Raw genomic sequence first — 23,129 nt, forward strand, 5'->3', positions numbered from 1 at the left:
CAACAAACCTTTAAAATGCTCACTCCATCTCCCTCTCAATTCACCAATACTTGTTATTACCTCCCCATTTGCCCCCTTCAACGATTTTCCCATTGTCTCGTCTTACGCACTTTATTTACCTTCTTCCAAAACATCTTTCTATTTTCCCTAAAATTTAATGATACTCTCGCACCCCAACTCTCATTTGCCCTCTTTTTCACCTCTTGCACCTTTCTTTTGACCTCTTGCCTCTTTCTTTTATACATCTCCCAGTTATTTGCACTATTTCCCTGCAAAAATCGTCCAAATGCCTCTCTCTAATTTCTCTTTCACTAACAGTCTTACTTCTTCATCCCACCACTCACTGCTCGTCCTAATCTTCCCACCTTTCTCATGCCACAAGCATCCTTTGCGCAAGCCATCACTGCTTCCCTAAACACATCCCATTCCTCCCCCACTCCTCTTGCGTCCTTCGCTCTCATCTTTTACATTCTGCACTCAATCTCTCCTGGTACTTCCTCACACGTCTCCTTCCCAAGCTCACTTACTCTCACCACTCTCTTAACCCCAACATTCTCTCTTCTTTCCTGAAAACCTCTTCATATATTCACCTTTACCTCCACAAGATAATAGTCAGACATCCCTCCACTTGCCCCTCTCAGCACATTAACATCCAAAAGTCTCTTTTTCACGCGACTATGAATTAACACGTAATCCCATAACGCTCTCTGGCCATCTCTCCTACTTACATACGTATACTTACATATATCTCTCTTTTTAAACCTGGTATTCCCAATCACCACTCCTTTTTTAGCACACAAAAATACAATCTCTTCACCATTTCCATTTACAACACTGAACCCCCCATGTACACCCTTAACTGCCACATTGCTCACCTTTGCATTCAAATCGCCCATCACTATAACCCGGTCTCGTGCATCAACGCTGCTAACACACTCACTCAAATGCTTCCAAAACACTTGCCTCTCATGATCTTACTTCTCATGCCCAGGTGCATAGGCACCAATAATCACCCATCTCTCTCCATCAACTTTCGGTTTTACCCATATCAATCTAGAGTTTACTTTGTTACACTCTATCACCTACTTCCACAACTCCTGCTTCAGGAGTAGTGCTGCTCCTTCCTTTGCTCATTCCCAAACCATTTTTACCCTTGAGCTTCGTTTCATCAGAGTCAGAACATCCAGGTTCCTTCTTCAAACATTCTACCGATCTCTCCTTTTTTCTCATCTTGGTTACATCCACACACATTTAGACACCTCAATCTGAGCCTTCGAGGAGGATGAGAACCCCCGCATGTCTCCTTCATATGTTTTGCTTTTTAGAAAGTTTATATATATATATGTTTATATATTATATGATAGAGTTGATAGAGATGCTCTGTGGAAGGTATTAAGAATATATGGTGTGGGAGGCAAGTTGTTAGAAGCAGTGAAAAGTTTTTATCGAGGATGTAAGGCATGTGTACGTGTAGGAAGAGAGGAAAGTGATTGGTTCTCAGTGAATGTAGGTTTGCGGCAGGGGTGTGTGATGTCTCCATGGTTGTTTAATTTGTTTATGGATGGGGTTGTAAGGGAGGTAAATGCAAGAGTCCTGGAAAGAGGGGCAAGTATGAAGTCTGTTGGGGATGAGAGAGCTTGGGAAGTGAGTCAGTTGTTGTTCGCTGATGATACAGCGCTGGTGGCTGATTCATGTGAGAAACTGCAGAAGCTGGTGACTGAGTTTGGTAAAGTGTGTGGAAGAAGAAAGTTGAGAGTAAATGTGAATAAGAGCAAGGTTATTAGGTACAGTAGGGGTGAGGGTCAAGTCAATTGGGAGGTGAGTTTGAATGGAGAAAAACTGGAGGAAGTGAAGTGTTTTAGATATCTGGGAGTGGATCTGTCAGCGGATGGAACCATGGAAGCGGAAGTGGATCATAGGGTGGGGGAGGGGGCGAAAATTTTGGGAGCCTTGAAAAATGTGTGGAAGTCGAGAACATTATCTCGGAAAGCGAAAATGGGTATGTTTGAGGGAATAGTGGTTCCAACAATGTTGTATGGTTGCGAGGCGTGGGCTATGGATAGAGATGTGCGCAGGAGGATGGATGTGCTGGAAATGAGATGTTTGAGGACAATGTGTGGTGTGAGGTGGTTTGATCGAGTAAGTAACGTAAGGGTAAGAGAGATGTGTGGAAATAAAAAGAGCGTGGTTGAGAGAGCAGAAGAGGGTGTTTTGAAATGGTTTGGGCACATGGAGAGAATGAGTGAGGAGAGATTGACCAAGAGGATATATGTGTCGGAGGTGGAGGGAACGAGGAGAAGAGGGAGACCAAATTGGAGGTGGAAAGATGGAGTGAAAAAGATTTTGTGTGATCGGGGCCTGAACATGCAGGAGGGTGAAAGGAGGGCAAGGAATAGAGTGAATTGGAGTCATGTGGTATACAGGGGTTGACGTGCTGTCAGTGGATTGAATCAAGGCATGTGAAGCGTCTGGGGTAAACCATGGAAAGCTGTGTAGGTATGTATATTTGCGTGTGTGGACGTGTGTATGTACATGTGTATGGGGGGGGGGGGGTTGGGCCATTTCTTTCGTCTGTTTCCTTGCGCTACCTCGCAAACGCGGGAGACAGCGACAAAGTATAAAAAAAAAAAAAAAAAAATATATATATATATATATATATATATATATATATACACACACCTTAGCCTAAGCCAGGCATTCATTTTAAAGACCCGCCTAAATAGGGAGGATAAACAATTGGGTTGACATTGGACCGAGTGCCGCAACCAGGATTCGAACCTATGCGCTCGATCCTGAACAGCCCGTGAATGCCTCACGGTCAGCGACGTTGACCACTACATCATGGAGATGGTCCATGGGTCAGGTCGTCACGAGACCCATGTATAAAGCTCTCCTTTCCCTTCCTCAAGACTGCCAGGATGAGATGCTGATATTTTATCTTTCTGGATCAGTGCGGTGTATCCTTCCGAGAGCCACCGCTGTTGATTATCCAGCAGTTGTCTCATCTTTCTCTTGCCTCCTCTTGACTCGTGCCTTTGATGTGCTGGGCCAGGAGCCCAGCAGGGAACGTGTGGCGGTGCGAGGGTCTCCTGATGACCGCCCAGTAAAGCAAGGCACGTCTCTTTTCCCGGGTGTGAGGAGCATGTTAACCTGCCGTGGCTTGACGAGAGCCCTGCCCTGACCCGCCCCTGGCCTACCCTGCCCACGGCCTGGTTGGGCTTGCTCTCCCCTGCCCTGCCCTGCCCTGCCCTGCCTAGCAACTGATCTGCCTTACCTTGCCCACCCTATCCAAGCCCAGCCATACCTTTCCTTCCCCAGTTCTGCTCTGCCCTACCCTACCCAGCCCAGTCCAACCGTCCCCCCGCCCCCCTCCCCCGATTCATGCACAGCCTGGCCCTACCCACGCCCTGCCCTGCCCATGACCTGCTCCCAGAGCCGGGGACTGGTGTAATAGTGTCATGACAGCAGTACCAAGGTACACATTCTTGGCCAGGGTTCACCCCTGTGGACATCTTTGGTACATGAGTTTGGTTGACTGCCGCCTTTCTTACCGCATGCAAGCTGGGGTACCTTAGTGTTTCTGACGTAGCAGGTGTCTTGGTGTGTGTGTATGTGAGTGTGTGTGAGTATGTGTGTGTGTGTGTATGTGTGTTTGTGTGTGAGTGTGTGTTGTGTGTGTGTGTGTTTGTGTGTGTGTGTGTATGTGTGTGTGTGTGTGTGTGTGTGTGTGTGTGTGTGTGTTTCGGGGAGAGAGTTTTACACTCTTGTTGCTTCATTTCTTAACCTTATATATATGTACCATGTTATTCTGTATATATTTACACAAATGCCTGAGCCTCGAGGGGAAGATGAACACCTGGGTTGGGATGTGGGCCGACTGCCTTCCCCAAGAATCGAACCCATGTGGACCCGTCCCCGGGTAGGCCCATGCTCATTCATGGTCTATCTACTACACTGCCGAAGCCCACAAACACTAGTGTGCTTGGCCAGAGAGGCCCGAATGGTGTGGTCTTTACTGGCAGCACGAAACATATCAGCTTCTGGGTCGTGTTGGACGCAGGCGATTGTACACCACACCGAGTTAGAACAGACGCCGCTGGAAAGAAGGGGTGGGGAATGAGCGGATTGGATAACATTTTCTTCTTGTAGATGTGAGGTCACATCTTGGCCAGATGGGGTCTTGAACCCATGATGTAAGGAGTGTGTGTGGAGGGTTCTCAGGGACGGGTCTGGTGAGACAAGGGAGGGCCACCACCACCACAGTAGCTCAACACGGTAACCAAAGCCCATGTCTGCCCTCCGCCTCACCCCACCCACTCATTAACCGCACACGGACGCACACCACCACAAACAGAAAAAGGTCTTTGACCTCTTGAGCACTGCGTAAAACCCCTGAGCACGACGGTACGAACCCCTAAGCACGAAGGTAAGTACCCTTGAGCACGACGGTACGAACCCCTAAGCACGAAGGTACGTACCCTTGAGCACGACGGTACGAACCCTTGAGAACGACGGTACGAACCCTTTAGAACGATGGTACCGTCGTGCACGTGACTCGTACCGTAGCCCTCCTCAAGGAGTGCTGTACCGTCGTATAACACCACTCAGAAGGGCGATCGTTGGACTGCAGCTAGATACGACCAGGGACTTATAACCCGACGTCCGCGTATTGACTTCCTTTAGATAAAGCTTTTTGACGTTAAGATAAAGAATTTTTTTAGGACGTGTCCTCAGAAAGCGGCGCACCCTCCCCCCCCCCACACACACATACACTCACACACACATACACACACACACACCACGTTTCTTGCTATAATGTTCTGGAGCGTCAAACGCTCTTGCGATGATGCCAGTGGAAGGAAGGCCAAGGGAAAACTGAAGCGCCCATATACGATCATTATAATGCAGATTAACCGTTATGAAGCAGGTATTCCCTTCCTTACGCACTGGAGGTGGCGGATAGCCGCCCAGATATAGAATGCGCAGCTCGGCTATTTTGGTAAGGAGGAAAATTCCAAAGAAGGAAAAAAATGGAGATAACAGTTACGAAAAAAATTAAGGCTTGTTTACGGTACATATTTAGAAGCCGGTGCAGCGATAGGAGGGAAGGAGGGATGGAGGCAGTGGTGTGGAACACTGACGATGGGCCTGGCGTATCCTAGCAACTGGCCAGGTTGAACAGGCGTAGCATATTCTCTCTCTCTCTCTCTCTCTCTCTCTCTCTCTCTCTCTCTCTCTCTCTCTCTCTCTCTCTCTCTCTGAGACGAGATGTGCGTAATACAAATTGTATTTTGTAATTGCATATAATGAATTTCAGTCTTCCTACTGCAGTGTCAATGCGTGCGTGTGTATATATATATATATATATATATATTTATATATATATATATATATATATATATATATATATATATATATATATATATATATATATATATATATTCTTTTTTTTTCTTTCATACTATTCGCCATTTCCCGCCTCAGCGAGGTAGCGTTAAGAACAGAGGACTGGGCCTCTGAGGAAACATCCTCACCCGGCCCCCTTCCCCTTCTCTGTTCCTTCCTTTGGAAAATTGAAAAAAAAAAAAAAAGAGGGGAAGATTTCCAGCCTCCCGCTCCCTTCCCTTTTAGTTGCCTTCTACGACACGCAGGGAATACGTGGGAAGTATTCTTTGTCCCCTATCCCCAGGGATAGTATATATATATATATATATATATATATATATATATATATATATATATATATATATATATATATAAACAGTCAGTTGATATACATCGAAGAGACGAATATATATATATATATATATATATATATATATATATATATATATATATATATATATATATATATATATATATATATATATATTTCTTTTCTTTTAAACTATCCGCCATTTCCCGCATTAGCGAGGTAGCGTTAAGAACAGAGGACTGGGCCTTTGTGGAATATCCTCACCTGGCCCCCCTCTGTTCCTTCTTTTGGAAAATTAAAAAAAGAAAAAAAAAACGAGAGGGGAGGATTTCCAGCCTCCTGCTCCCTCCCCTTTTAGTCGCCTTCTACGACACGCAGGGAATACGTGGGAAGTATTCTTCATCCCCTATCCCCAGGGATAAGTGATATATATATATATATATATATATATATATATATATATATATATAACGCGGGAAATGGCGAATAGTTTGAAACACACACACATATATATATATATATATATATATATATATATATATATATATATATATATATATATATATATATATACATACATACATACATACACTTTCACACTATTTGCCATATATATATATATATATATATATATATATATATATATATATATATATATATATATATATATATATATCTTTTCTTTTTCTTTTAACTATTCGCCATTTCCCGCGTTAGTGAGGTAGCGTTTAAGAACAGAGGACTGGGCCCTTGTGGAATATCCTCACCTGGCCCACCTCTGTTCCTTCTTTTGGAAAATTAGAAAAAAAAAAAAACGAGAGGGGAGGATTTCCAGCCTCCCGCTCCCTCCCCTTTTCGTCGCCTTCTACGACACGCAGGGAATACGTGGGAAGTATTCTTAATCCCCTATCCCCATGGATAATATATATATATATATATATATATATATATATATATAAAAACAGTCAGTTGATATACATCGAAGAGACGAATATATATATATATATATATATATATATATATATATATATATATATATATATATATATATATATATAGTGGTTCCAACAATGTCATATGGTTGCGAGGCCTGGGCTATAGATAGAGTTGTGCGGAGGAGGATGGATGTGTTGGAAATGAGAAGTTTGAGGATGATATGTGGTGTGAGGTGGTTTGATCGAGTAAATAATGAAAGGGTAATAAAAATGTGTGGTAATAAAAAGAGAGTGGTTTAGAGAGCAGGTGTTTTGAAATGGTTTGGTCACATGGAGAGAATGAGTGAGGAAAGATTGACAAAGAGGATATATGTGTCAGAGGTGGAGGGAACGAGGAGAAGTGGGAGACCAAATTGGAGGTGGAAAGATGGAGTGAAAATGATTTTGAGTGATCGGGGCCTGAACATGCAGGAGGGTGAAAGGCGTGCAAGGAATAGAGTGAATTGGAACAATGTGGTATACCGGGGTCGACATGCTGTCAATGGATTGAACTAGGGCATGTGAAGCGTCTGGGGTAAACCATGGAAAGTTTTGTGAGGCCTGGATGTGGAAAGGGTGCTGTGGTTTCGATATGCGTTATACATGACAGCTAGAGACTGAGTGTGAACGGATGTGGCCTTTGTTGTCTTTTCCTAGCACTACCTCGCGCGCATGCGGGGGAGGGGGTTCTCATTTCATGTGTGGCGGGGTGGCGACGCTAATGAATCAAGGCAGCAAATATGAATTATATGTCTGTTTATGTATATATATGTATACGTGGAAATGTATAGGTATGTATATGTGCTTGCGTGGACATGTATGTATATACATATGTATATGGGTGGGTTGGGCCATTCTTTCGTCTGTTTCCATGCGCTACCTCGCAAACGCGGGAGATAGCGACAAAGTTTAATAATAAAATAATAATTTTATGAAAAACGTTGTTAATGCTTTTACACAAGCACAACATGACAATGGATTTTATCTAGTTGAGTACATTATGTGAATTTGCACATCCTTTTAATTTGTGTTCATTCATTCATGTTACTGGGTCTTTTTAACATATATTAAGATGAGTTTGACTGACTAATAAGTACGAGGAAAGTCATAAAAAGTGAGCAAACATATTTCATAAGTGTGAATGAACTGGTGAAGATATGCAATAACCAGTGAGATAAGCATGTTTAATATGGATAATTATGATTATGTTCAGTCTATTGACAGATTTATGCAGGGCATGTGAAGCGTCTGGGGTAAATTATGGAAAGTTTTGTAGGGCCTGGATGTGGAAAGGGAGCTGTGGTTTCGGTGCATTATACATGACAGCTGGAGACTGAGTGTGAACGAATATGGCCTTTGTTATCTTTTCCTAGCGCTACCTCACGCGCGTGCGGGGGGGAAGGGGTTGTCATTTCATGTGTGGCAGGGTGGCGTCGGGAATGAATAAAGGCAGCAAGTATGAATTATGTACATGTGTATATATGTATATGTTTGTATATATATATATATATATATATATATATATATATATATATGTATACGTTGAAATGTATAGGTATGTATATGTGCGTGTGTGGACGTGTATGTATATACATGTGTATGTGGGTGTTTGGGTGTGGCATTATGCCTGTCATAAGATGTATATGACCTGGACAGGAAAGGGAACGGTATACAAATGTTGCCTACGACAAAGCCGTCCAGTTTGTATAGACTTTCACTACTGTTAATGTTACAATTCTTGGTGTATTCATTTATAAAAGATTCGGTGATATTTCTCGTGGTAAAGGCTGCATTATGTAGTTTTTGTGTACATATGCTGACGTTATACGAAGATTGTGGTGTACTTCGGTTTTTTTGTGTCATCAGAATTTGCCTTTTTTTATTTGGTTATCCTACGAGATGCGGGTCGAACACACACCGGGATCACTCACTCCTGGCTCGGTTAGGGCAGCCTGCAGTGTCTACCTCCATAGTGGTAACCTCATTATGTGCAGTTGTGTGAGATGATCGTATGGTTGTGCTCTGTTGTGTAGAGTTCTTCGTGCTCTTGCTGGGTTCTCGTGTTTCTTTTTGCAGGAAGGTATCGGCGTAGTCTTGAGTGCGGTAGTGGAGGCTTGAAGCCTGACTGCAAACGGCTTCCCGTGGTACTTATCGAAGAGATTCGCTTGGCTTCTGAGACAGTGGAATTGGAATAAGTTGTGCCCCAGGTAGGAGCAAGATGGGAAGGAGGGCAGCCTCAGTAATCGTGCCCAAGATTTACGATACTAGGGCCTGGAGAGATGAGGGCAAGTCACAGTGTTTAGCGTCGGCCCACATGGATTTGTTGTCCATATCTTGGTATTACGGAATATGAATGGGTGTTCGGTGATGACGGGCGAGATGAGTTCGAAGGCCCCAGTGGGCCGGTGGCGCTGAGAAGCGGTAGTTCCTCTCTTCCTCCCCACTCTGGCTGGTTTCGTAAGTCATCTAGGGTGATGATGGTCACCGCCCCTCCTGGAGCACGACGATATGATGACTTAGCTATTGATCCACGTCTGAAGGGTCTGGTAAGAGACCACGCCCTTCTGAAAGGGGTATTTTCCTTTTACCTGCAGTATTAAGGGTTGGCTCGCAACAAGAAGGGCTCCTTTGATTAGGAGGCGAGATAAATGCCGGGATTCGTCTTGAAGTGTAAGCCAGGCGGGCGGGGGGGGGGGGGGGGGGGTGATCATCCATGCCCTGTGCCCCATCGTTGGTAGTAGCCAGGTTTATGGCTGTTGCTAGGGTAGGAGACCAGGCAGGAGAGGCATCGGCGTCTTTGGGAAGAATGGAAAGTTAGGTTAGGTGTTCTCGAGTGTTAGGGCGCAGGGAGTTCAAGTGTCTCGAGCCTGCCAAGAATAAGGGAACGAAAACTCGAGGATCCCATTCTTCTACTGTCCTGTTGGACACCGCCGATGGGGGGGGGGGGGGGTGCTTCTCGGGAGTGTACAGCCTGACGACGCGCACCTGAGGGAGACTGTAAGCCGTGGATTGAGACCTCTGCTTCCTCATGCTCTTGCCTTTGTTGATGATTGCGTTATGGTTCAGTGTCTGCCATTCTGTCTTTCTACACACACACACACACACACACACACACACACACACATATACATACATACATACATAATCCAGCCTTACCTTGATCTTAAGCTGTTTCATAATTAATTGACTAGTTAAACTTATGTCCTCCCAATTCCGCAATTCTCGGCCGAATAGCTGTCTAGATTCAATAAACTGATTATCATTATTATGATAATTATTGATACTTACCATATGTCCGAATAATGAAAACATCAGAGATCTTCTCCCCAAACTCAGCAGCCAAGTTCCTGCGGACGCCTTGGCTCTTTTTTTTTTTTTTTATCTATGTCAGACGCATGAACCAGGTTCAGAGTATCTGCAGAACCTACAAATGTTTGCTTGTTCATATACGCCAAATGCTCAGCTTACCAGGATAAAGTAAAGCAGTCCGCCTCTACCTTAGAGTACCTTCGCGTGTACTTCATTGGCATTGCGGAATATTTCTGATGGTGAAGTATGTAAAACCTGGGAAACAGCATCTTCCATTATGTATCCTGCAAGACCTCCATTCATGAGTCTTTGTATAGTGCCAGAGAAGTGTTTATCTCGAAAGCCAAGCAGTTGTATAGCACTTCAAACACCTTGCCAGCTGCCTGGAGAAACAGGATGGGATGCACATTAGTATAAGAGTACAGTGGACAGGTGTTTCCTGTGCCATTCTCGACTGCGCAGTGTTGTAATCGAGAATGGCAGAGGAGAGACGAAATTTTTGTGTTGGTGTTGGAAAAGAATAATGAATTGTTTGCACCTGATGAGGCGGATTGTCTCCGCAAAACATGTGCTGCATGTTTAGAAAAATTACGTGTTGAATAGAATGATCTGAGCTCCTATTGAATTGCGATTTCACCTTCGTGTATATATATATCTATCTATCTATATATATATATATATATATATATATATATATATATATATATATATATATATATATATATATTCTTTTTTTTTCATGCTCTTCGCCATTTCCCGCGTTAGCGAGGAAGCGTTAAGAACAAAGAACTGAGCCTTTGAGGAAATATCTACACTTGGCCCCCCTGCTCTGTTCCTTCTTTAGGAAAAACTAAAAACGAGAGGGGAGGATTTCCAGCACCCCGCTCCCTTCCCTTTTAGTCGCCTTCTACGACACGCAGGGAATACGTGTGAAGTATTCATTCTCCCCTATCCCCAGGGATGATATATATATATATATATATATATATATATATATATATATATATATATATATATATATATATATATATATATATATATATATGGAAGGTATAAAAGATATATGGTGTGGGAGGCAAGTTGTCAGAAGCAGTGAAAAGTTTTTATCGAGGATGTAAGGCATGTGTACGAGTAGGAAGAGAGGAAAGTGAATGGTTCTCAGTAGATGTAGGTTTGCGGCAAGGGTGTGTGATGTCTCCATGGTTTAATTTGTTTATGGATGGGGTTGTCAGGGAGGTGAATGCAAGAGTTTTGGAAAGAGGGGCAAGTATGCAGTCTGTTGTGGATGAGAGCTTGGAAAGTGAGTCAGTCATTGTTCGCTGATGATACAACGCTGGTGGCTGATTCGTGTGAGAAACTGCAGAAGCTGGTGACTGAGTTCGGTAAAGTGTGTGAAAGCAGAAAGCTGAGAGTAAATGTGAATAAGAGCAAGGTTATTAGGTACAGTAGGGTTGAGGGACAAGTCAAATGGGAGGTAAGTTTGAATGGAGTAAAACTGGAGGAAGTGAAGTGTTTTAGATATCTGGGAGTGGATTTGGCAGCGGATGGAACCATGGAAGCGGAAGTGAATCATAGGGTGGTGGTGGGGAGCGAAAGTTCTGGGAGCGTTGAAGAATGTGTGAAAGTCGAGAACATTATCTCGGAAAGCAAAAATGGGTATGTTTGAAGGAATAGTGGTTCCAACATTGTTATATGGTTGCGAGGCGTTTGATATAGATAGAGTTGTGCGCAGGAGGGTGGATGTGCTGGAAATGAGATGTTTATGATAATATGTGGTGTGAGGTGGTTTGATCGAGTAAGTATGATAGGGTAAGAGAGATGTGTGGTAATAAAAAGAGTGTGGTTGAGAGAGCAGAAGAGGGTGTTTTGAAATGGCTTGGTCACACGGAGAGAATGAATGAGGAAAGATTGACCGAGAGGATATATGTGTCAGAGGTGGAGGGAATGAGGAGAAGTGGGAGACGAAATTGGAGGTGGAAAGATGGAATGAAAAAGATTTTAAGTGATCGGGGCCTGAACGTGCAGGAGGGTGAAAGGCGTGCAAGGCATAGAGTGAATTGGAACGATGTGGTATACCGGGGTCGATGTGCTGTCAGTGGATTGAACTAGGGCATGTGAAGCGTCTGGGATAAACCATGGAAAGTTCTGTTGTTCCTGGATGTGGAAAGGGAGCTGTGGTTTCGGTGCATTATTACATGACAGCTAGAGACTGAGTGTGAGCGAATGGGGCCTTTGTAGTCTTTTCCTAGCGCTACCTCGCACACTTGAGGAGGGAGGGGTTTTTTATTTCATGTGTGGCGGGGTGGCGATGGGAATGAATAAAGGCAGACAGTATGAATTATGAACATGTGTATGTATGTATATGTCTATGTGTGTGTGTATATATATGTATTCGTTGAGATGTATAGGTATGTATATTTGCGTGTGTGGACGTGTATGTATATACATGTGTATGTGGGTGGATTGGGCCATCCTTTCGTCTGTTTCCTTGCGCTACCTCGCTAACGCGGGAGACAGCGACATAGGAAAATAAATAATTGAATGATATATATATATATATTTATATATATATATATATATATATATATATATATATATATATATATATATATATATATATATATATATTATCCCTGGGGATAGGGGATTAAGAATACTTCCCACGTATTCCCTGTGTGTCGTAGAAGGCGACTAAAAGGGGAGGGAGTGGGGGGCTGGAAATCGTTCCCTCTTTTCTTTTTTCTTTTTTTTTTTTCCAAAAGAAGGAACAGAGGGGGACAGGTGAGGATATTCCAGAAAAGGCCCAGTCCTCTGTTCTTAACGCTACCTCGCTAACGCGGGAAATGGCGAATAGTTTAAAAGAAAAAAGAAAGAATATATAAATATATATATATATATATATATATATATATATATATATATATATATATATATATATATATATTCTATGAAGGTGCGCGTTCATATACACTTTATTCGTATTCATATAACTCCGCGTTGTACAGTTAGGTTCGGTAAAACGCTATCAGCTGGCTATGTGTTCTGTTCGGAAACAACCGATAGACCCCGTTGCTCACCATTGTGAGACGAAGGGTATTCGAGTACTTAGTATTTCGAATAGTTGTTTCCTATTATACAGTCCCTTAGCCTAGCGGTTACATGCCTGCCTCTTGCACAAGGGGTCCCAGGTTCGATCCTGGCTGTTGGAGGTTTGTATGTTCTATGAAGGTGCGCGTTCATATACACTTTATTCGTATGTATATATATATATATATATATAAATATATATATATATATATATATATATATATATATATATATATATATATAATATTATATAGTATGATACGAAACGATATAACCCTAGGACCCATTCTACAAGGCTCTTAGAGCTTCAAAGTTGCGCTCGACGAGGGAGCAGGGTAAGGTGGTGTCCTTTTAAGGCTAGGAGGTCCTCAGCGACGCTGTATTTTTATTCCATCCGCTGATGTTACGGTCTCGTGGAAGGTGACTTATTGCATGCTGTGATATCTCTTGCAGGCGGAGTGTTCACACACACACACACACACACACACACACACACACACACACACACACACACACACACACACACACACAAACAAACAAACAAACACAGTGCATAAGAACACAGTTGAAAAAAAAGATACAAATGCCTTACAACAACAAGGATTCGAACCTTGTACCAGATGTGTGGTAGTTGTGTACGCTGGGCAGCATAGCTTAGTATTTCATAGTGTACCCAGCTACCATACAAATGGTACATGGTTCGAGTCCTTGATGTTAGAGGGCATTATGTGCTCTATGAAGGTGCATGTTTCTTTGCCTATATTTGTGTTCATCCACCTCCACTTGTGACAGTAGGTTTGGTGAAATTGATGACTGCTGGGTAATGTGAGCCTGATGGGATTTGACCGGTCTAGACCCCGTTTTTCATGCATGTGAGATGAAGAGTATTACGTTAATAGTAATCGAATAGTCATTTCCCTGGTATAGGTAGCGTAGCCGAGTGTTTAGCATACCCATCTACCACACAAATGGTACAGCGTTCGAGTCCTTGCTGTTGGGGGACAATATGTGATATATATATATATACATATATATATATATATATATATATATATATATAGAGAGAGAGAGAGAGAGAGAGAGAGAGAGAGAGAGAGAGAGAGAGAGAGAGAGATAGATAGATAGATAGATAGATATAGCTGTGTTTGTGTGTGTGTTTCGTAAGTAACTTTATAAGTATACGTTTATAGTTCATCTTTTTGCTATTATTTACAAAGATATTCAGACACGTTTAAATGGCTCTCAACTCTACGTCATGCTCAAGATTGTATAAGGAACTCACGCTCGGCATCGTTTAGGTTTGGTGAGGAGGTTGTGTACCGCAGTGAGGGATGTATGTGGCACATAGCCTGACTGACGCTCTTCGTTCTTTTGTTCGATTTTTCTGATGTGGTTACTGGGTGGATGGCTACAAGTCGGAGCAAGTGAGACAAAACTAGGGATGAAAATCTTGACCAGGTACGGCAAGGTCGAGCACATGATTACTGTACCTTGAATTTCTCACCGTGTCAGAGGCCATGTGATATTTGTGCCATCACTAGGCGTCCGTCGGCGACCGTCCGTCCACTACTAACGCCTCACATTTTAGTCTCCTTTCCAAGCTACTGAGCCACTACAAACCACGTTGGTCTGCGATGGCCTTTAGGCGGGTATCCCCCCCAAGCCACCATTCAAGATGAGAAATAGCGGGTTTCCTTGAAATGACCATAACTTCTTCGATACAAGGTAGGATTGGCTGACCGTTTGAGCTGAACTTTTCGTGATTAGTAGTTTTACATTAGATACACTCTCTCTCTCTCTCTCTCTCTCTCTCTCTCTCTCTCTCTCTCTCTCTCTCTCTCTCTCATTTTGGCGGGCTGTTCAGCTTAGGCCCTTTTTTTTTAAGAGGGTAAAAGGCCGGTGAGCGATGCAAACGCTAAAGCCCGAGGTGAGCCTTTGGCTTTAAATGGTGTTAGTCATGCCTCGTGCAGGAAGGACAATATAGGACGTGTCTAGTCACTCGTACAGAATGAACAGGAACTCTTATCGAGAGTCTTTTATTTGTGAGCACACACACACACACACACACACACACACACACACACACACACACACACACACACACACACACATATATGTATTATCCATGGGGAAGAAGGGAGAAAGAATACTGCTCACCGTATGTCTTGCTTGTCTTGGAAGGCGACTAAGATGGGCGGGAGCGGGTGGCTGGAAATCCTTCCCTTCTGTATTACTTTCCCGAAGAAGGAACAGAGCAAGGAGGCAAGTGAGGAATTTTGCCTCGAAGGCTCTGTCATTTTTTCTTCTAGCTGCCACGCTCATACGGGAAAAGGCGAGCTCGTATGATATATATATATATATATATATATATATATATATATATATATATATATATATATATATATATATATATATATATATATGTGTGTGTGTGTGTGTGTGTGTGTGTGTGTGTTGGAAAGGATCACAATTTTGCGTGTGATCAAGATATTCCTATGAGTCCACGGGGAAAATGAAGCACGAAAAGTTCCCAAATGCACTTTCGTGTAATAATCACATCATCATGGGAGACACAAGAGAGAAATATAACAGTCAGTTGATATACATCGAAGAGTCGAAGCTAGGACGCCATTTGGTAAACATGGACAATCACATGTTTATATATATAATCACATGATATATATATATATATATATATATATATATATATATATATATATATATATATATATATATATATATATATATTCTATTTTACTGAAGTAATTAACGATAAAACACAGATGCAGGAGGTTAAGTTCAACTTGATGTGTTCCAGCATCCCTTGCCAAGGAAATCATTAAGGTATGATATACAGTCGTGGCTGAGCCAACAAAGGACTCATTACCAAGCGGGTCTCTCTCTACCTAGCAGCCACACGTCGCGCCATCTACATAACAAATACGGCCCCCACTACCATGACACTGCAAGAACCGTGCATTAATTTGTTAGGTTCCGTCTGGAGACACAGGAGGAAACAAAGACCCTCTTTGATATATATATACATATATATATATATATATATATATATATATATATATATATATATATATATATATATTTATACTTTGTCGCTGTTTCCCTCGTTAGCGAGGTAGCGCAAGGAAACAGGCGAAAGAGTGGCCCAACCCACCCACATACACATGTATATACATACACGCCCACACACGCACATATACATACCTATACATTTCAACGTATACATAGACATATATACACATGTACATATTTATACTTGCTGCCTTCATCCATTCTCGTCGCCACCCCGCCACACAAGAAATGGCACCCCCATCCCCCCGTGCGCGTGCTAGGTAGTGCTAGGAAAAGACAACAAAGGCAACATTCGTTCACACTCAGTCTCTAGCTGTCATGTGTAATGTACCGAAACCACAGCTCCCTTTCCACATCTAGGCCCCACAAAGTATGTATATCCCAAGGGATAAGGGAGAAAGAATACTGCCCACGTATACCTTGCGTGTCGTAGAAAGCGATTAAGAGGGGCGAGAGTTGGGAGGGGGTGGGGGATGAAATCCTCCCTTCTTGTATTACTATCCTAAAGAGAGCAAGGAGCCAAGTGAGGAATTTTCTCCCTAACGCTCTGTCATCTGTTCTTGACACTACCTTGCTCACTCAGGAAATAGCGAGCATGTATGAGAAATGTGTGTGTCAAAGTATTTATTAGTTGTAACAGGACATGTTCAGGTAAACATCATTTGCCTCTGGTAAAGTTACTTGACCTTTGTATAGTCTGTCAAGTTACTTCACGATGCGAGGTTTTGTTGAATTATCTGCCGCCTCCTGGTACTGTCTACCATGAGCAGATGAATCTATCGACATCGCCCATATTACTCGACCTGATGGACTCTAGATGTAGAGACGTTATTAAGTAATGTTCCAGTGGGACCAGCTATTGAGATGATGTACACAACAGCATCTGTAATGACCCATCAAGACCAGCACCCAAGATTTGTAGACCCACATTTGAAGGCCTCCTGCATGCTTATGCCACCCGACCCTCATTCCTCACTCCAGATGGCGAGCTGTATCATCAGGTAGAGGGGAGTAGCCATGGGCTCTTCACCGGTACCAGCGTCTGCTGACTTATATGTATATGTGTCATGTAGGAGATCAAGCTGTGCGTCATGTAGGAGATGAAGCTTTGCGTCATGTAGGAGATCAAGCTGTGCGTCATGTAGATCAAGCTCTGCGTTATGTAGGAGATCAAGATGTGCGTTATGTAGATCAAGCTCTGGGTCATGTAGGAGATCAAGCTGTGCGTCATGTAGATCAAGCTCTGGGTCATGTAGGAGATCAAGCTGTGCGTCATGGAGATCAAGCTCTGCGTCATGTAGGAGATCAAGCTCTGCGTCATGTAGGAGATCAAGGTGTGCGTCATGGAGATCAAGCTCTGCGTCATGTAGGAGATCAAGCTGTGCGTCATGTAGGAGATCAAGCTGTGCGTCATGTAGGAGGTCAAGCTCTGCAAGGCAGCAACACCCGTCCAGCTGTGCACTTCCGATACGTCGAGGACATTTCGTCGTCACAGGAAGCGAAGAACACCTTTAGAAACACCTTTAAGAAACTACAGAAGTCTGGAGACTAGACGTCTCTCACGAGATTCAGTTGTGAGTTATGTGTGAACAACGACACAAGATCCCCCCCTCCCCTTTTTATAGAGAAATCCTGGCTCGTAATGGTCGTTACCAAACTAGTTTCCTCTATAAGTCTGATGTTTAGGATTGAAAGTGAGCGCCCCCAGAAGAACATGATTAAGTGTTATTAGAGACTACCTAAAGGCTTTGCTTACAAAATTAGTTCATCAAGAGACGTCTTCCGCCAAGAAATCGCCAGAGTCAAGTAACGTTCAGTTAACAATTGGTTATTCTGATAGAAATTTATGATAAGGTGACAGATGTGTTCCTACCAGCTCGACCAGTTGATCACACCCAACTACAACCAGGAACTGTCCGTCAAGTTTGCCACTGAAGCCAGATGTCTCCTGCCTTTCGGGCGGACGAGCGGACCCAAAAAGAGATAATAGACAGGAACGTTAACTACAACATTCTTGAATATGGTCTCTGCTTCATTTCTTACAAGGACAAGGCAATCACTGACCACAACGACAAACGACCTCATGCGGAGCACTAACCCGCAGCAGTCTGCTAAAGTAGCTGACAAGTGCTCTTGCCTTCAAGTGGAGGATTGTAAGCTTCAAAACAACGTAAACTAGATCGGCACAACTTCTTCATCCATCAGCCGACGCCTGACTCTCCATTTTCGAAATTGGGAGGGAAAGGGAAGGGGGACATCTTACATATTCAATAGCAGCAGAAGATAAATCTCACTTGCCATCATCTTGCTGAAAATATTGTGTTACTGAGACGTTACCTCGACCCTACAAGACTCCACCTAACAGTAACCATGTGCATAAGATTACCCCAGGTGCAGAGACCTGAGGCAACCAAGCACCACCACCACCAATTGACCGAGTATATATATATATATATATATATATATATATATATATATACAAGGTTATTTAATGTATGTATGACTCATGGTGAGGTGCCTGAGGATTGGCGGAATGCGTGCATAGTGCCATTGTACAAAGGCAAAGGGGATAAGAGTGAGTGCTCAAATTACAGAGGTATAAGTTTGTTGAGTATTCCTGGTAAATTATATGGGAGGGTATTGATTGAGAGGGTGAAGGCATGTACAGAGCATCAGATTAGGGAAGAGCAGTGTGGTTTCAGAAGTGGTAGAGGATGTGTGGATCAGGTGTTTGCTTTGAAGAATGTATGTGAGAAATACTTAGAAAAGCAAATGGATTTGTATGTAGCATTTATGGATCTGGAGAAGGCATATGATAGAGTTGATAGAGATGCTCTGTGGAAGGTATTAAGAATATATGGTGTGGGAGGAAAGTTGTTAGAAGCAGTGAAAAGTTTTTATCGAGGATGTAAGGCATGTGTACGTGTAGGAAGAGAGGAAAGTGATTGGTTCTCAGTGAATGTAGGTTTGCGGCAGGGGTGTGTGATGTCTCCATGGTTGTTTAATTTGTTTATGGATGGGGTTGTTAGGGAGGTAAATGCAAGAGTTTTGGAAAGAGGGGCAAGTATGAAGTCTGTTGGGGATGAGAGAGCTTGGGAAGTGAGTCAGTTGTTCGCTGATGATACAGCGCTGGTGGCTGATTCATGTGAGAAACTGCAGAAGCTGGTGACTGAGTTTGGTAAAGTGTGTGGAAGAAGAAAGTTAAGAGTAAATGTGAATAAGAGCAAGGTTATTAGGTACAGTAGGGTTGAGGGTCAAGTCAATTGGGAGGTGAGTTTGAATGGAGAAAAACTGGAGGAAGTGAAGTGTTTTAGATATCTGGGAGTGGATCTGGCAGCGGATGGAACCATGGAAGCGGAAGTGGATCATAGGGTGGGGGAGGGGGCGAAAATTCTGGGGGCCTTGAAGAATGTGTGGAAGTCGAGAACATTATCTCGGAAAGCAAAAATGGGTATGTTTGAAGGAATTGTGGTTCCAACAATGTTGTATGGTTGCGAGGCGTGGGCTATGGATAGAGTTGTGCGCAGGAGGATGGATGTGCTGGAAATGAGATGTTTGAGGACAATGTGTGGTGTGAGGTGGTTTGATCGAGTGAGTAACGTAAGGGTAAGAGAGATGTGTGGAAATAAAAAGAGCGTGGTTGAGAGAGTAGAAGAGGGTGTTTTGAAGTGGTTTGGGCACATGGAGAGGATGAGTGAGGAAAGATTGACCAAGAGGATATATGTGTCGGAGGTGGAGGGAGCAAGGAGAAGAGGGAGACCAAATTGGAGGTGGAAAGATGGAGTGAAAAAGATTTTGTGTGATCGGGGCCTGAACATGCAGGAGGGTGAAAGGAGGGCAAGGAACAGAGTGAATTGGAGCGATGTGGTATACCGGGGTTGACGTGCTGTCAGTGGATTGAATCAAGGCATGTGAGGCGTCTGGGGTAAACCATGGAAAGCTGTGTAGGTATGTATATTTGCGTGTGTGGACGTATGTATATACATGTGTATGGGGGGGGGGGGGTTGGGCCATTTCTTTCGTCTGTTTCCTTGCGCTACCTCGCAAACGCGGGAGACAGCGACAAAGTATAAAAAAAAAAAAAAATATATATATATATATATATATATATATATATATATATATATATATATATATATATATATATGGAGTGAAAAAGATTTTGAGTGATCGGGGCCTGAACATGCAGGAGGGTGAAAGGTGTGCAAGGAATAGAGTGAATTGGAACGATGTGGTATACCGGGGTCGACGTGCTGTTAGTGGATTGAACCAGGGCATGTGAAGCGTCTGGGGTAAACCATGAAAAGTTCTGTGGGGCCTGGATGTGGAAAGGGAGCTGTGGTTTCGGTGCATTATACATGACAGCTAGAGACTGAGTGTGAACGAATGTGGCCTTTGTTGTCTTTTTCCTAGCGCTACCTCGCGCACATGCGGGGGAGGGTTTTTTTTATTTCATGTGTGGCGGGGTGGCGACGGGAATGAATAAGGGTAGACTATGAATTATGTACATGTGTATATATGTATATGTCTATGTCTGTATATATATGTATACGTTGAGATGTATAGGTATGTATATTTGCGTGTGTGGACGTGTATGTATATACATGTGTATGTGGGTAGGTTGGCCCATTCTTTCGTTTGTTTCCTTGCGCTACCTCGCTAACGCGGGAGACAGTGACAGAGTAAAATATATATATATATATATATATATATATATATATATATATATATATATATATATATATATATATATCTTTCTTTCAAACTATTCGCCATTTCCGGCGGTAGCAAGGTAGCGTTAAGAACAGAGGACTGGGCCTCTGAGGGAATATCCTCACCTGGCCTCGTTCTCTGTTACTTCTTTTGGAAAATTAAAAAATAAAATGAGAGGGGAGGATTTCCATCCCCCCGCTCCCTCCCCTTTTAGTCGCCTTCTACGACACGCAGGGAATACGTGGTAAGTATTCTTTCTCCCCTATCCCCAGGGATAATATATATATATATATATATATATATATATATATATATATATATATATATATATATATATATATATATATATATATATATATCTTTTAAACTATCCGCCATTTCCCGCATTAGCGAGGTAGCGTTAAGAACAGAGGACTGGGCCTTTGTGGAATATCCTCACCTGGCCCCCCTCTGTTCCTTCTTTTGGAAAATTAAAAAAAAGAAAAAAAAAAAAAAAAGAGAGGGGAGGATTTCCAGCCTCCTGCTCCCTCCCCTTTTAGTCGCCTTCTACGACACGCAGGAAATACGTGGGAAGTATTCTTCATCCCCTATCTCCAGGGATAAAATATATATATATATATATATATATATATATATATATATATATATATATATCCCTGGGGATAGGGGAGAAAGAATACTTCCCACGTATTCCCTGCGTGTCGTAGAAGGCGACTAAAAGGGAAGGGAGCGGGGGGCTGGAAATCCTCCCCTCTCGTTTTTTTTTTTTTTTTTTTTTTTTTTTTTTTTTTTTCCAAAAGAAGGAACAGAGAAGGGGGCCAGGTGAGGGTATTCCCTCAAAGGCCCAGTCCTCTGTTCTTAACGCTACCTCGCTATCGCGGGAAATGGCGAATAGTATGAAAAAAAAAAAAAAAAAGAAAAAAAAATATATATATATATATATATATATATATATATATATATATATATATATATATATATATATATATATATATTCCTGGGGATAGGGGAGAAAGAATACTTCCCACGCATTCCCCACATGACGTAGAAGACGACTGAAGGGGACGGAAGCGGGGGCCTAGAAACCCTCTCTCCTGGTATTTTAACTTTCTAAAAGGGGAAACAGAAGAAGGAGTCACGCGGGGAGTGCTCAGCCTCCTCGAAGGCTCAGATTGGGGTGTCTAAATGTGTGTGGATGTAACCAAGATGAGAAAAAAGGATAGATAGGTGGTACGTTTGAAGATAGGAACCTGGATGTCTTGGCTCAGAGTGAAACGAAGCTCAAGGGTAAAGGTGAAGAGTAGTTTTGGAATGTTTTGGGAGTAAAATCAGGGGTTGGTGAGAGGACAAGAGCAAAGGAAGGAATAGCACTACTCCTGAAACAGGAGTGGTGGGAGTATGTGATAGAGTGTAAGAAAATAAACTCTAGATTGATATGGGTAAAACTGAAAGTGGGTGGAGAGAGATGGGTGATTATTGGTGCATATGCACCTGGGCATGAGAAGAAAGATCATGAGAGGCAAGTGTTTTGGTGGCAGCTGAGTGAGTGTGTTAGCAGTTTTGATGCTCGAAACCAGGTTATAGTGATGGGTGATTTGAATGCAAAGGTGAGTATGTGGTAGTTTAGGGAAAAATTGGTGTACATGGGGAGTTTCACTCAAAATCTTTTTCACTCCATCTTTCCACTTCAATTTGGTCTCCCACTTCTCCTCGTTCCCTCCACCTCTGACGCATATATCCTCTTGGTCAATCTTTCCTCACTCATTCTCCCCGTGTGACCAAACCATTTCAAAACACCCTCTTCTGCTCTCTCAACCACACTCTTTTTGTTGCCACACATATCTCTTACCCTATTATTACTTACTCGATCAAACCACCTCACACCACATATTGTCCTCAAACATCTCATTTCCAGCACATCCACCCTCCTTCGCACAACTCTATCTATAGCTCACGCCTCGCAACCATACAACATTGTTGGAACCACAATTCCTTCAAACATACCCATTTTTGCTTTCCGAGATAATGTTCTCGACTTCCACACATTCTTCAACGCTCCCAGAACTTTCGCCCCCTCCCCCATCCTATGATTCACTTCCGCTTCCATGGTTCCATCCGCTGCCAAATCCACTCCCAGATATCTGTAACGCTTCACTTTTTCCAGTTTTTCTCCATTCAAACTTACCTCCCAATTGACTTGTCCCTCAACCTTACTGTACCTAATAACCTTGCTCTTATTCACATTTACTCTCAGCTTTCTT

Source organism: Panulirus ornatus, chromosome 25 (genome assembly GCF_036320965.1).
Source record: "Panulirus ornatus isolate Po-2019 chromosome 25, ASM3632096v1, whole genome shotgun sequence".
Taxonomy (NCBI): Eukaryota; Metazoa; Arthropoda; class Malacostraca; order Decapoda; family Palinuridae; genus Panulirus; species Panulirus ornatus.